General features: G+C 42.8%; 1 protein-coding gene across 1 annotated transcript in view; it reads right to left on the bottom strand.

Moving 5' to 3' along the window:
- The window catches only part of LOC138424409 (transcription factor SOX-9-like), an 844,838-nt gene that overhangs the window by 490,782 nt on the left and 338,077 nt on the right, over positions 1-15,979 (bottom strand). The window lies entirely within an intron of this gene.

Raw genomic sequence — 15,979 nt, 5'->3', positions numbered from 1 at the left:
ACTGGTGATAGAAGCAAGGTCCAATGCTCTAAAGAGTAATATTACATAGGAACCTGGAATGTCAGGTCCATGAATCACGGCAAATTGGAAGTGGTCAAACAAGATATGGCAAGGGTGAACGTTGACATTCTAGGAATCAGCAAACTAAAATGGACTGGAATGGGTGAACTGAACTCAGATGACCATTATATCTACTACTGCGGGCAGGAATCCCTCAGAAGAAATGGAGTAGCCATCATGGTCAACAAAAGAGTCTGAAAGGCAGTACTTGGATGCAGTCTCAAAAATGACAGAATGATCTCTGTTCATTTCCAAGGCAAACCATTCAATATCACAGTAATCCAAGTCTATACCCCAACCAGTAATGCTGAAGAAGCTGAAGTTGAATGGTTCTATGAAGACCTACAAGACCTTTTAGAACTAACACCCAAAAAAGATGTCCTTTTCATTCTAGGGGACTGGAATGCAAAAGTAGGAAGTCAAGAAACACCTGGAGTAACAGGCAAATTTGGCCTTGGAATATGGAATGAAGCAGGGCAAAGACCAATAGAGTTTTGCCAAGAAAATGCACTGGTCATAGCAAACACCCTCTTCCAACAACACAAGAGAAGACTCTACACATGGACATCACCAGATGGTCAACACCAAAATCAGACTGATTATATTCTTTGCAGCCAAAGATGGAGAAGCTCTATACAGTCAACAAAAACAAGACTAGGAGCTGACTGTGGCTCAGATCATTAACTCCTTACTACCAAATTCAGACTTAAATTGAAGAAAGTAGGGCAAACAGCTAGATCATTCAGGTATGACATAAAACAAATCCCTTATGATTATACAGTGGAAGTGAGAAATAGATTTAAGGGCCTAGATCTGATAGATAGAGTGCCTGATGAACTATGGAATGAGGTTCGTGATATTGTATAGGAGACAGGGATCAAGACCATCCCCATGGAAAAGGAATGCAAAAAAGCAAAATGGCTGTCTGGGGAGGCCTTACAAATAGCTGTGAAAAGAAGAGAAGCGAAAAGCAAAGGAGAAAAGGAAAGATACAAGCATCCGAATGCAGAGTTCCAAAGAATAGCAAGAAGAGATAAGAAAGCCTTCCGCAGCGATCAGTGCAAAGAAATAGAGGAAAAGAACACCATGGGAAAGACTAGAGATCCCTTCAAGAAAATTAGAGATACCAAGGGAACATTTCATGCAAAGATGGGCTCAATAAAGGACAGAAATGGTATGGACCTAACAGAAGCAGAAGATATTAAGAAGAGGTGGCAAGAATACACAGAAGAACTGTACAAAAAAGATCTTCATGACCCAGATAATCAAGATGATGTGATCATTCACCTAGAGCCAGACATCCTGGAATGTGAAATCAAGTGGGCCTTAGAAAGAAAGCATCACTATGAACAAAGCTAGTGGAGGTGATGGAATTCCAGATGAGCTATCTGAAATCCTGAAAGATGATGCTGTGAAAGTGCTGCACTCAATATGCCAACAGGTTTGGAAAACTCAGCAGTGGCCACAGGACTGGAAAAGGTCAGTTTTCATTCCAATCCCAAAGAAAGGCACTGCCAAAGAATGCTCAAACTACCACACAATTGCACTCATCTCACATGCTAGTTAAGTAATGCTCAAAATTCTCCAAGCCAGGCTTCAGCAATACGTGAACCGTGAACTTCCTGATGTTCAAGCTGGTTTTAGAAAAGGCAGAGGAACCAGAGATCAAATTGCCAACATCCGCTGGATCATGGAAAAAGCAATAGAGTTCCAGAAAGACATCTATTTCTGCTTTATTGACTATGCCAAAGCCTTTGACTGTGTAGATCCCAATAAACTGTGGGAAATTCTGAAAGAGATAGGAATACCAGACCACTTGACCTGCCTCTTGAGAAATCTGTATGCAGGTCAGGAAGCAACAGTTAGAACTGGACATGGAACAACAGACAGGTTCCAAATAGGAAAAGGAGTACGTCAAGGCTGTATATTGTCACCTTGCTCATTTAATTTATATGCAGAGTACATCATGAGAAATGCTGGGCTGGAAGAAGCATAAGCTGGAATCAAGATTTCTGGGAGAAATATCAATAACCTCAGCTATGCAGATGACACCACCCTTATGGCAGAAAGTGAAGAGGAGCTAAAAAGCCTCTTGATGAAATTGAAAGAGGAGAGTGAAAAAGTTGGCTTACAGCTCAACATTCAGAAAACAAAGATTATGGCATCTGGTCCCATCACTTCATGGGAAATAGATCGGGAAACAGTGGAAATAGTGTCAGACTTTATTTTTTGGGGCTCCCAAATCACTGCAGATGGTGATTGCAGCCATGAAAGTAAAAGACGCTTACTCCTTGGAAGAAAAGTTATGACCAACCTAGATAGCATATTCAAAAGCAGAGACATTGCTTTTCTAACAAATGTCCATCTAATCAAGGCTATGGTTTTTCCTGTGGTCACGTATGGATGTGAGTTGGACCGTGAAGAAAGTTTAGCACCGAAGAATTGATGCTTTTGAACTGTGGTGTTGGAGAAGACTCTTGAGAGTCCCTTGGACTGCAAGGAGATCCAACCAGTCCATCCTAATGGAGATCAGTCCTGGGATTTCTTTGGAAGGAATGACGCTGAAGCTGAAACTCCAGTACTTTGGCCACCTCATGCAAAGAGTTGATTCATTGGAAAAGACTCTGATGCTGGGAGGGATTGGGGGCAGGAAGAGAAGGGAGCGACAGAGGATAGATGGCTGGATGGCATCACGGACTCAATGGACATGAGTCTGAGTGAACTCAGGGAGTTGGTGATGGACAGGGAGGCCTGGCGTGCTGCGATTCATGGGGTCGCAAAGAGTCGGACACGACTGAGCGACTGAACTGACTGACTGACTGACAGTTCCCAAAATTAGCACATCTTAGAGTCTATCCTGAAGATTTATTGGAAGGACTAAAGCTGAAACTGAAGCTCCAATGTTTTGGCCACGTGATGTGAAGAGCTGACTCACTGGGTTAGATCCTCATTCTGGGGAAAGGGAAGGCAGGAGCATAAGGGAGGGACAGAGGCTGAAACGGTAGATGGCATCATCGCCTTGAGTTTGAGCAAATTCTGGGAGATGGTGAAGGTCAGAGAAGCCTGGCGTGCTGCAGTCCATGGGGTCACAAAGAGTCGGACACAACTGAGTGATGGAGCAACAGCAAAGAGTCTATCTGAACTAAGTCTGTTCCATTTTTTCTGAAACATAGTCTCCTCCTCAACAAGTATAAATATATGGACATTGAAGTCAAGTTATCTGGAGCCAAGTCTCAGCTGGTACCAGTTATTTAACTTGGTACAAGTTACCCACCTGCTCTCTGGCTTGGCTTTCTCTTCTATGAACCCAGAATGATCATTTTTGTTTTGCAGGCTTCCCGTGAGGGTCACATATGATAACAGTTGTGAAGCACTTTGTATAGTAAAGAACTATGAAAATATAAGTCATCCATTCAACAAGTGGAAAATAAGACTTTGCTATCCGTTTCTGTCTGAAGCAAAACTGGTTTACAAACACCTAAGTTAATAAATGAGGTCATGGGACAGTTGTTTATTCTTTTTTAAATTAAAAAAGTTTAATTGGAAGATAATTGCTTTACAGTGGTGTATTAGTTTCTACTGTACAGCAATGTGAATCAGCTATACGTACATCCCCTCCCTCTTGAGCTTCCCTCACAGCCCTCCATCCCACCCCTCTAGATCATCACAGAGCACCGAGCTGAGCTCCCTGCGCGCTACAGCAGCTTCCCACATGCCAGTGCATGTATGACAATTCTGCTCTCTCAATTCAGTTATCCTTGTTATAAAAAGGCCCTTTATCTTACAAGATGACCACACCACTGCTGGTCAACCTGGGCTCACAAAAATGACCCAAGCTCACCATAGAGAAGCTCATGCAAAACCCATTCTCATCACCGCTTCCTTTGCTTACTTCTACCATGGAGGCTAGAAAGCTACAAGCTCACTCTGAGTAATTCTTCTCATCAATACTGGCCCATGAGACGTGACCGTGATTCTGCTGTGGGCAGGGTGATATGGGAGTTCTGGGAAACGTTTTGCTTTTCTGACAAAAGGGGAAAGATAAGGCTTATGCCTTCTGCATCCCTCTTCTTTCTCACTACATGCAGATAAGCTACATGGGAGCTGCAGCAACCATTTTGTAACCAAGAAGAAAAGGCTGAACCGCTGTCTTTGATCTTGTTAAGCAGCTGAACTGTGACTTACGGCTACTGTGATGTGCTCAGCCGCTCGGTTGTGGCCTTCCTTGTGACCCAACAGACTGTAGCTCTCCAGGCTCCTCTGTCCATGGAAATGTCCAGGCAAGGATACTGGAGTGGACTGCCGTTTTCTTCTCCATTCCAGTACTACTTTTGCCTAAACCCTCCTTGTGTTGTTGACAATAATCATGCTTTGTCTGCTAACTGCAAGGTGTAATGCAATGCTCTATTAGCTCATTCAGATGAAGAGTCAAATTATACGATTTTAATTCTGCAGAAGTTTGTGGATGTTTCAGGCAGAAAGAACAAATAGACAGAGGCATGAAGATGTGAAAGTGATTGATATACTTGAAAAATGATCAATAGATCAATATAGTATGGCCAACTCCTGCTTCCGCCATTTCTGTATTCCATCTGCTTTTCAGGACCACTGTGTGATGCTGGGCCAATCTTTGCTGATTACAACAGCTGCCCTGCCTCTCTGCAATGGCGAGCCTGGAGTGCTGGCTGCTGCTGTGTCCTGCCTGCTCTGATCAGCTTCCCTCTGCACCTGCCTCTCTGTGGGCACAGGGCTAGGACCAGTTCTCAGGCCCTTCCAGTCTCTCCTGGCCCATTGAGGTTCATGAGATCAGACCCAAGAGCAAGTGCGAGAGAAGCGTCTCTGTTTTCAGCTTAGATGGAAGGAGAGCGTCAAGGAGGAGCTAGAAGTTGAACCAAAATCTTCATTATATTTCCTCAGGGAGAAGTAACAGGAATGATCTTACCACTGAAGGACCATGTGTATTCTCTGATGTTCACTTTCCTAATTGTGAAATAAGGTCTCCATGCTGCCTTCCCCTCTAGCCCCAAATCCACGCAATTCAATGATTCTAATATATTCACATTTAGAGGATATAAATGATTATCTATTATAGTGGCAACACCGGCTTTCCATGAAAAGATCTGATTCCTTTCAATACTATGAGCTTAAACTTCTCAAATCTCAATTAACTAGATAAGGTTCATAATCTAAAATAACTTTTTGCCTGGATATTTTAACAGAGTCCATTTTCTCTACACTTTTAGGAACAAGCTGTCAGCTCATTTTCCAGCCCAACAGTTTGGGCTTCAGTGAAGCTCCTTTATGCCTCTTTAAATGATAGATTTTAGAATTCACCATGAGACTAATTTTGGAAGTATCATGTCTTAAGAACACAATTCATCATTGTTTAAAGTCACAATATGGGTTTCTAAAATTGTAACAAGGAATTTTATATTTATTATCAAAAAATTGATCTTTGAATTTTTTGATTGAGATATAATTGACACATAACATTAAGTTTAAGGTCTATAGCTTGTTGATTTGATACATTTATATACTGCCATATGATGATAACTGTAGTGCAACACCTCTGTCAGATTACACAGTTACCCTTTCTTTTTTGTGGTTAGAACAATTAAGATCTAGTCTATGAGTAACTTTGACGTTTATTACAGAGTGTTATTGACTGTGATCACTGTGCTGTGCATTAGATATCTGAAACTTTTTTATCTACTAGTTGCAAGTTGGTATCCTTAAACAATGCCTTCCTCCCCCTGGCTCTTGCTAACTACCATTCTACTCTCTGTTATTATGATCTTGACTTTTTAAAATATTTATTGATTTGGCTGTACCAGGTCCCAGCTACAGCATGTGGGATCTTTGATCCTTGTCTCAACATGTGGGATTTTTAGTTGTGGCATGCGAACTTCTAGTCGGGGCATGTGGGATCTAGTTCCCCAACCAGGGATTGAACCTGGGCCCTACATTGGGAGCACAGAGTCCTAGCCACTGGACCAAAACTGGACACATTAGCATAATGCCTTCCAAGTCCAGCCGTGTAGTCACAAGTGGCAGGATTTCCTTTCTTGTGGTTGAATAGCATTCTGTTGTGTATACATCTCTTATATCGTAAGGGTTGATGAACACTTACTAGGTTGCTTCCATGTCTTGGCTCTTGTGAATAAACACGCCTTAGGCTTGACAGCACAGACATCTAGGCAATATCCTGTTTCCATTCTCTTTGTATACACACCCAGCAGCAGGAGTGCTGATCACACAGTGCTTCTAGTTTTAATCTTTTGAGTAGCTCCCATACTCTTCTCTGTAGTTCAGTTCAGTCGCTCAGTCGTGTCCGACTCTTTGCGACCCCATGAATCGCAGTACGCCAGGCCTCCCTGTCCATCACCAACTCCTGGAGTTCACCCAGACTCATGTCCATCAAGTCAGTGATGCCATCCAGCCATCTCATCCTCTGCCGTCCTCTTCTCCTTCCCCCAATCCCTCCCAGCATCAGTCTTTCCCAATGAATCAACTCTTCGCATGAGGTGGCCAAAGTACTGGAGCTTCAGCTTTAGCATCACTCCTTCCAAAGAAATCCCAGGGCTGATCTCCTTCAGAATGGACTGGCTGGCTCTCCTTGCAGTCCAAGGGACTCTCAAGAGTCTTCTCCAACACCACAGCCATTTATCTTCCTACCGATAGTGTAGGAAGATTTCCTTTTCTCTACATTTTGGTCAGCACTTATCTTCCTGAAATCTTCAGTTTTTACAAATAAAATTTAAATTGTGATACTCAAACGATAAGCACTGACATTCAAAATACATTTTAAAGAAAAGTGTAATGAGTGACCTGCAGCATATGACTCAGATTCTTAAGGAACCTTGAAGCAGCAAGGGCCGAAGGTGGGCACTTGTGGAGCTGAATGCACTATGAAGTGGCCTCTGCCTCCTCCGGGTAGGTATCGCAATGCTTCCATGCCCACGCTGTGCTTTTCTCTAAAGGGCAACACCGCACGTCAGCGCTGACATAAGCATGATTAACTTCATATTGGTAACTGCGGTCTTGTGATTTACATGCTTCACATCCTTCCGGTGCTAAGATGCTCAGAATAAATGTAAAAGGCAAGAGAGACAACAAAGCACCTGGGCAACCTGGGCAACATTAAGCACAAATTTAAAAGTCATAACAACATTCGGGACTTCCCTGATGGTCCAGGGGTAAAGAATCTGTCTTCCAGTGCAGTGGGTGTGGGTTTTGATCTCTAGTCAGGAAACTTAATATTCCACATGCCTCAGGGAAACTCAGCCTGCATGCCACAACTAGAGAAGCCTGAGCACCCAGCACAGACCAAAAATAAAAAAATCATAATAACATTCATAATCACAAAATAGCTTCTGACGGATGTGGCTGTAGTTGAAAATCAGTCTCAGCAAAAAACATGAAATCTGGTTGGGCTTCCTTCATGTGCTTTTAAATAAAGCAGCCATAATGTGTTGTTTGGATTTCAGCTTAGATGAAAATAAACTCACCTGACAAACCAGATAACTAACCATTCATACCTTCACCCTGCTCCTGTTAGAGCCCTGAGCAACCAGTCCCAGACCAGAATAAAGAAGCTTGTTGGTGTCAATGCAAATTCTCTGATCCAGGGAATTCACAAGTCTCTGAGAGTGGGATCCAGCAATTTGCATTTTTAAGAGGCTCTTCAATGGATTCACATTAGACATTACAAGCAAAAAAAAAAAAAGAATGCCAAATAATCCTAGCATGCCCTTCTCCTGCTGCAGGCGTCCACTGAAAGACAAGAACTATGAACAGTAGAGGCAAGAAGACCCAAGGATATTATTGAGCAGTTTTCTCTCAACAGGTAAAACAATCCCTCAGACTCCAGAGAAATATTTCTGGAAACTGTGGGCAGACGTTTGGGGAAAAAGAATCTAATTTTTAATCTACAGATATGGATTAAACTTTGACCCACCAAACATTGAATTAAATGGGCAGGCAAGGGTTTCAGTTTGGATATCCGCTCCCACCCCACACACCCTGCCCTTGGAAAACCTTTCCTAAATAACCAAGAATAGACTCTGCCCTTTGGATATGTTTCTGACCTACTCCTTATCTTGTAATTGCCTTCTCAACATAGCTTTCTCTTCCCTGGTTGTCCAGTGGCTAAGACTTCATGCTCCAATGCAAGGGGCCTGGGTTCAATTCCTGGTCAGGGAACTAGATCCCACATGCTCCAACTAAGATCCAGTGCAGTCAAATGAATGAGTAAGTAAGTATTTAAACACAGCTTTCTCTTATAGACTGTACATCCCACAAGGTTAAAGGGATGGGCAGGGGGAGTAAGTTGGGGCTAGATCTTATTCACTTACATAACCAGGAATGCCTGTACCTAGCAGATAATAAGTGCTCAGTAAACATGAAGTCAAACTTAACCCTATCACCTGTATGGAGACACCGGTGGTGAAAGTGATGTTTTTAAGGGCAAATATCCATAAAAATAGGTATGATTCAGGACTTCCCAGGTGGTCCAGCAGCTGAGACTCCATACTCCTAATGTGGGGAGCTGGGGTGGGGGGAGGAAAGGTGGGGGCTGTCTTTGATCCCTGGTCAGGAAACTAGATGCCACATGCCCCAACTAAAGATCCTGCATACTGCAGCTGAGACCCAGTGCAGCCAAATAAACATATTAAAAAAAAAAAAAAAAGGATTTAAGAGCCCCAGCAGTACTTGAACTTCTTAAAAACATACCACTGTCGCCTTAGACTTCAAGATATTAGGATGGAGACTTTTCTTAATATGGTTTCAAAGAAAACATCCCTCAAGTAACTAGGGCAAGAAATAAGGAGACTGGTAGACACCACTTTGAACTTGAGAGTCCTGGGTGTGGGTTAACCCACATGAAAAGTCTCAGGAACGCATACTGTGAGGCACACTTTGAAAGAATTAGCAGGCTGAAGTTAGAAGTCCAGAAGACATTGAGACTCACATATTTATTCTTTTTCATATCTTTTCTTTCTCCCTTCCCCAGGCTGGTGAGGCTCACCAGAATGTAGGTTACTCACATCACAGAAGTATTCAGGAGGAAAAGAATGTAGAACATTTTAGTGACAAAAGCATCAGACAATGCTACTAAGAGGCTTCCTTTTTAACAGTGTTCTATTAAACCAAGCAAAAGGAGTGCTATGCAGAAACCTGGAACGCAGACCAAGTTCAAGGGCAGCTCATAATTGAGGAAAGCTGCCAGATGCCGCAACAAGAGAGCCAGCCAGCCAGACAGCCACGTTGCTCCATCCTACAACTGTCTCCAAGGCTAATTGCCCATCACCAGAAGACAAGGAACCTAGGAACATGGGCATTTTCCAGTAGCTGGAGTATTCCTGCATTAAGCTTTGAGTCTCTATGAAGCATGAAGAAATGAAAAACCAATAGATAGTGTTGGAAGATGCCAATTGGATGTGTGAATTTAACATCTTAACACAAAAAGTCATTGACAAATAGGATCCAGGAATCCACATGGGTTACTTAGACAGACTGAACTCTGGATAACAGACAAAACTTCTGGGATTTTCATTTTGGATGGAAAAACAATATTTCCAGCTTCAACAAGATGACTCATGCAAGAAACAAGACTGAAAAACCAAATAACCTAGACAACAGTAACGTTTTTAATAAGCACGGTATAGAAAGCTGACTCAAAAAGCCTTCTTCCGGAGCAAGAAACTTTGTAAAGTACAAATGGCAAAGCCTCTACCCAGACACGCAACAAGTAGCAACAACAATAACAAAAAAAAACAAAAAAACAAAAAAAAACACCAATTCACAAATAAGGACACAGAGCAGGCAAGCCAAGAAAAGAGAATTGATTTTTGTTTTGTTTTTTACAGCTTTGTTCCAATAACATTTTTTAAATTTATTTTTAATTGAAGGATAATTGCTTTACAATATTGGTTTGATTTCTGCCATACATCAACATGAATTAACCATAGGTGTACATATGTCCCCTCCTTCTTGAATCTCCCTCCCGCCTCCCACTCTTTCCCTTCCCTCTAGGTTATTACAGGGCCCCAATTTGAATTCCCTGAGTCACACAGCAAGTTTCCGTTGGCTATCTATTTTACATATGGCAGTGTATAATGAGAATGATTTAACAGAAAAAAATGCATGAACTGAAGCTCTGAAATCTAACAATTTTGCTATTGAAAGGGCCACGTAGTTTCCTCATTACAGTTGTGATGTTCTAGAACACACATTCCAATATGTCCTGCTACACTGGCTCATCATTTACTAAACGCCTATACAGCCAGTGTCCATAAGATGGTTAAGAGACAGTCTCTAAACAACTTGTTCTTTATAAACACAATCACAAACTGATCACCCTCACTTTAACAAGGAAGTGTTGGGCTCAAACAGGGAATCACAGAACTCTGCCTCTAACTCAGTCAAGGAGCATCAGCGCATTCCTAATGCTACCGAGGAATCCTGAGTTGGGTAAGGGATGCTACCTAAGAGCTGACCTAAATCTTTCCAGTTTCAATAAACCTCTGATCATTAAGGTATATGACAAGCAGCTCCCAGATTCTCCCTTTCATCTTCATGCCAACCATCCTTTGAAATTCTTTTTTCCATTACAGTGATCAATTTTCTTTAACATTTCTCTGTGTGCCCTCTATCCAGGCTTTCAGTCATGTTATTGTCCTCCTTAGCCACCCCCAGCTCCCCCAAACTCCTCCTTCTGAAGCTGTGAAACCTGAAATTGGATGAGATATTACTCCTTGGGTCCTCATTCCACGACAACATGCAAAATAAAATAAATCTAAGCTAGCCTCCCTGTCGTCTCTGGTGGTTCAGACAGTAAAGAATCTGCCTGCAATTCAGGAGGTGTGGGTTTGATCTCTGGGTTGGGAAGATCCCCTGGAGAAGGAAATGGCAACCCACTCCAGTATTCTTGCCTGGAGAATCCCATGGACAGAGGAGCCTGCCAGGCTACAGTCTATGGGGTCTCAAATAGTCCAACATGACTGAGCAACTAACACACTAGGTAGCTTCAGTGCAAAAACTGAGAGAAAATCTCAATACAATTAAGCACTAAAGATGGCTTTATTAACTGTATTCAATAAGCTTTGCCTCTTAGTTTTATTTACTTTTGAGGAATGGAAGGGAAATAGCTGAGTCTGGTTTAAAGAAACCTAACCAGGTCTTTGCATTTGCTTATCGAAAGTAGATGTAAAAATAATGCAGATTCCATCATTCTCTAAGATTTAAAAAACCATGTGATTTCCTGAAATCAAAATGATGCTCCCAGGATTTCTGTTTGTTCATCCTCCCTACCCCTACTCACCCACATACTTTAACCTGACAAGCAGTTTTTTGCACACCTAGTATATGCAGAGCATTCTATTAGTAACAGGGCTTACGAAGATGGAGGAGATTCTCCCCAGAGATGCTTTTCTTCTTCCTAATCCAGCCCAAAGGACCAGACGCAAGCCCACACAACGTCACTCTTTATCCCTGCATTGGGAAGATCCCCTGCAGAAGGGCATTGCATCCCACTCCAGTATTCTTGCTGGAGAATCCCCATGGACAGAGGAGCCTGGCAGCTACAGACTATGGGGTTGCAAAGAGTTAGACACGACTGAACAACTAAGTACAACAGCTTTTCTGGCAGAAATAGTAAAGTGTCTTACTGAACAAATTGAGGACAATTTCCCAACAAGTCAAAGTAAAATATCTTAGGAATTTTATTTATCTTAGGTACTTAATTCTCAACTACAAAAACGCACCCTGTAGGTTACAATGGTCTCCTACTGGCAAGTCCCTGGCCTTGGGTTTTGAGTCCCAGGCCAGAGGGAGGGACTGAGGATGGAGAAGTTTTTTCACCAGGAGATGCTGCTTTAAGTGACCAGAGCGTGGTCTCCAGGCTCCAGGTGGCCTCAGATGACCCCTGGGTCCTGGTAGCCACACTATTTTGAAGCTCCCTCCACAATGTAGCAGGGCTGGTATGTTTAACACACAGACCATGGAAGAGATGAGGGTGGTCCCCCACCAGGTTAGGTTCTAACCCGGCTGCTTCCTCACTCTTGGATCACTTCCCGAGGGAGGAGCCAGATCACACGCCAGTCTATGGAGAGTCCTACCTGCTGCTGCTAAGTCACTTCAGTTGTGTCCAACTCTTTGCAACCCCATGGACTGCAGCCTACCAGGCTCCTCTGTCCATGAGATTCTCCAGGCATGAGTACTGGAGTGGGTTCCCATTGTCTTCTCTGAGTCCCACCTGATGAGAAGTCAAAACAGCCACAGACAGCCATGCGGGTGAACTCGAAGGCCGACCCTGCGATCCCAGGCAAGTCTGCAGGGGCTGCAGCCCTGGCTAAAGACCTGACTGTAACTTCAAGAGAGACTCTGTAGAGACGTAGATGAACCCAGAGTCTATCATACAGAGTGAAGTGAGTCAGAAAGAAAAACACAAATATTGGGTACTAATGCATATATATGGAATCTAGAAAGATGGTACTGATGAACCTAGTTCCCGGGAAGAAATACAGACACAGAGAATGGATGTGTGGGTACGTGGGGTGAGGGATATGGGAGGGTAGGATGAATGGTGTTAGGAGCACTGATCTATATATACCGCCCTGTGTAAAATAGCTAGTTAGTGGGAAGCTGCTATACAGCACGGGGAGCTTGGCTTTGCTCTCTGTGATGACCCAGAGGGCTGGGATGTGGGGGTGAGAGGTGGGCAGGACAGGAGGCAAGCTCAGAAGGGAAGGGGTATATGCATATATCACATTGTTGTACAACAGAAATTAACACATCGTCAAGCAATTATACTCCAATTTAAAAATAAATAGAGACTGACCCACACCCACCCAGCTAGTCAGATCACATACCCCTCCATCAGAAACTGTACAAGGTAATCCATGTTTGTTACTGAGCTGCTAAATTTGGGGATAATTTGTTACACAGCAATAGGTAACTAATTTACCTTATTAGCAGAGAGACTATTCACCTCTTACACATAAAAGTGTGTAGAAAGCATTAAATAACCTATGAATCATAGCTAAGGGGGAAGAAAACATTACTCTTGTGACTAATGGAAAAAAGAAGTTTCAGGAATTTGTTTTCCCCTTTAGGCTTTTTTAAAAATGTAAGTCCCTGAATTTTCACACTGTGACTTAACATGTCTTGCAGTCACTTTCTTCAAGGAGAGAGAACTGCTAATTCCCCAAAGACAGGAACACAAGGTAACCTCCAGTTCCCATCCTGCACAAGACTAAAAACAGCAAATAGGATGCTCAGTAAATAAATGATAAGCTTCCTATTGTCAGGCAGCTTTGTCTGTAGCTCAATTGATCTCACTGTATCTTAAAAAAAAGAACAGATTCACTCGAGCTCCTGGGCTCATCTGCCACTCCATGTCTCAGAGACACAGAAACGCTGTACTCACAGCTGCCTAACAGGACGGGGCAGGGAGTCATTCTTTCAAGGTACTAAGGGGAGGAGAGGCATGCACAGACTCCGTGTTCCCCAGAGTGTGTGACTGGCAGAAACCAGACCTGCAAAGCAACCTACTGAAAACTGGTTCTTTGGTCAGTTTGGTGAAGTTTTCTTACCAAACTGATCCAGCCCAGGGGTCAGAATAGGTTTTTTGATAATGGGTTGTACAGAAAGTATTATACAACCACTCAACTGTTGTGGACTGTGACAGCAGCCATAAATAATACAATGGTTGCAACTGGGTTCCAATAAAACTTTATTTGCAAAAACAGGCTTCAGTTAGACTTGGTCCATAGGCTGGGATTTGTATAGAGTTCCTGGCCCCGCTAGACTGTCTAAAAACCAGGAAAGCAGGAAGGCAAGCACAGAGGACATCGCTCCAATCTCTCTCTTGAAGAATCACTGCACATTTTGACACGCAAAAGATATTATAAGAAGAGTTTCTGCTCCAAAGACTTATCTGTGGGTCAATTTGTTCAATCCCATTTACCAACAATTATTTGTCCAAAGAACCTATTCACTGGGGCTTCCTTGGCCATCCAGTGGTTAGGACTTCTCCTTCTACTTCGGGGGCAGAGGTCGTAGGTTCCACCCCTGGTCTGGGAACTAAGATCCTACATGCTATGTGATGCGGCCAACAACAGTAAAGAAAAAAGACAGCTATGAACCTATTTATTTACTTAACTCGTTCTCTCCTACACTCTCCCTCGTCCCTTCTCTCCTCTCTCTCATTTTATTCTTTTATTTATGTTTTTAATGGAAGTATAGTTGATTTAAATGTTCCATTAATTTCTGCTGTACAGCAAAGTGATTAAGTTACACACACACACACACACACACACACATTCTTTTCCATTATTGTTTATCACAGGGTATTAAATATATTTCCCTGTGCTATATGGTAGGACGGACTTCTGTGTTACATATATATATATATATATATATATATATATATATATACACATACACACACACACACACACACACATATATATATATATATAATAGCTTACATCTTTCAACTTGTCTTCTAATTGAATACCTATGAATAATCCAGGGATCTAGTCTTCCACAGAACGTCCCTAAGGAAATAAAGAGTTACCTAATTTGCACGGTATATCAGCCTGAGTGAACAATTTGACCAACTGCTGAGTACTGGCTTAGAATGTGCACTGTCAATGAACGCTTCGAGCAACGCCTTGGCTTTTGTACACAGGAGAGCCCCAAAGCCAGAAACGTGCAGACACGTTAGGTCCCGTTCCCAAGATGGCAGCATAGCAAGATGCTGGGCTCGCTTCCTCTCACAGGCACGTCAAAATTACAGCTATTTTATGGGATAACTGTCAATGAAAAAATACTGGAACCTACCAGAAATGCCCTTCCATGACTAAAGACATAAAGAAGGGACCACAAGACTGGTAGAAGGGGCAGAGTCATGGTAGAGTCAAGACCCACACCCAAGGGAAGGGGACCCAGAAATGGGAGGATCGTTACAGCTGCAGAGGTTCTCGCCAAGGAGCAAGGGGTCTGAGCCCCACGCTGGGCTCCCCAGCGTGAAGGTCCTGCACTGGGACGATGAGCCCCCAGAACTTTCCTCTATGAAGGCCGCTGAGGTGCATGTTGAGGAGTCTCACAGAACTGGGAAAAATAAAGACTCATTTTCTTTTCATTGATTAACGTATTTACTCTCTTTAAAAAACTTTTCTATTTTATATCAGAGTATAGCCAATTAACGATATTGTGATAGCTTCAGTGAACAGCAGAGTAACTCCATCGTACACATACATATATCCATTCTTCCCCAAACTCCCTTCCCATCTGGGCTGCCATGTAACACTTAGCAGAGTTCCCTGTGCTACACAGGTCCTTGGTGGTTATTCACTTTTTTAAAAAAAATTTCAAGTCACTTTATTTTGTTTTTCAGTTTATTTTTAATTGGAGGATAATTGCTTTACAATGTTGGGTTGGCCTCTGCCATACAGCAACACACATCAGCCATAAGCATACATATGTCTCCTCTCTCTTGAACCTCCCCTCCTATCCCCCACCCCATCCCACGCCTACAGGCCATCACAGAGCCCTGGGTTGGGCTCCCTGTTTTACAGCAACGGCTCATTAGCTATGTATTTTATATATGGTAATGTGTATGTTTCAATGCTACTCTCTCAGTTTGTCCCATCCTCTTTCCCTGCTGTATCCAAAGTCTGTTCCCTATGTTTGCGTCTCTATTCCTGCCCAATATAGCAGTACGTGGCATGTTGATTTTAAACTCCCTAACCATCTTTTTCCCTCACCTCTCTCTCCCCTGGTAACCATAAGTCCCTTCTCTAAGTCTATGAGTCTGTTTCTGTTTTGTACATAAGTTCATTTATTGTTGTTGTTGTTCAGTTGCTCAGTCCTGTCCAACTCTTTTCGACCCCATGGACTGCAGCACACCAGG

Source organism: Ovis canadensis, chromosome 19 (genome assembly GCF_042477335.2).
Source record: "Ovis canadensis isolate MfBH-ARS-UI-01 breed Bighorn chromosome 19, ARS-UI_OviCan_v2, whole genome shotgun sequence".
Lineage (NCBI taxonomy): Eukaryota > Metazoa > Chordata > Mammalia > Artiodactyla > Bovidae > Ovis > Ovis canadensis.
Note: the sequence above shows the minus strand (reverse complement) of the source record. Positions and strands in the feature narration are given on the sequence as shown.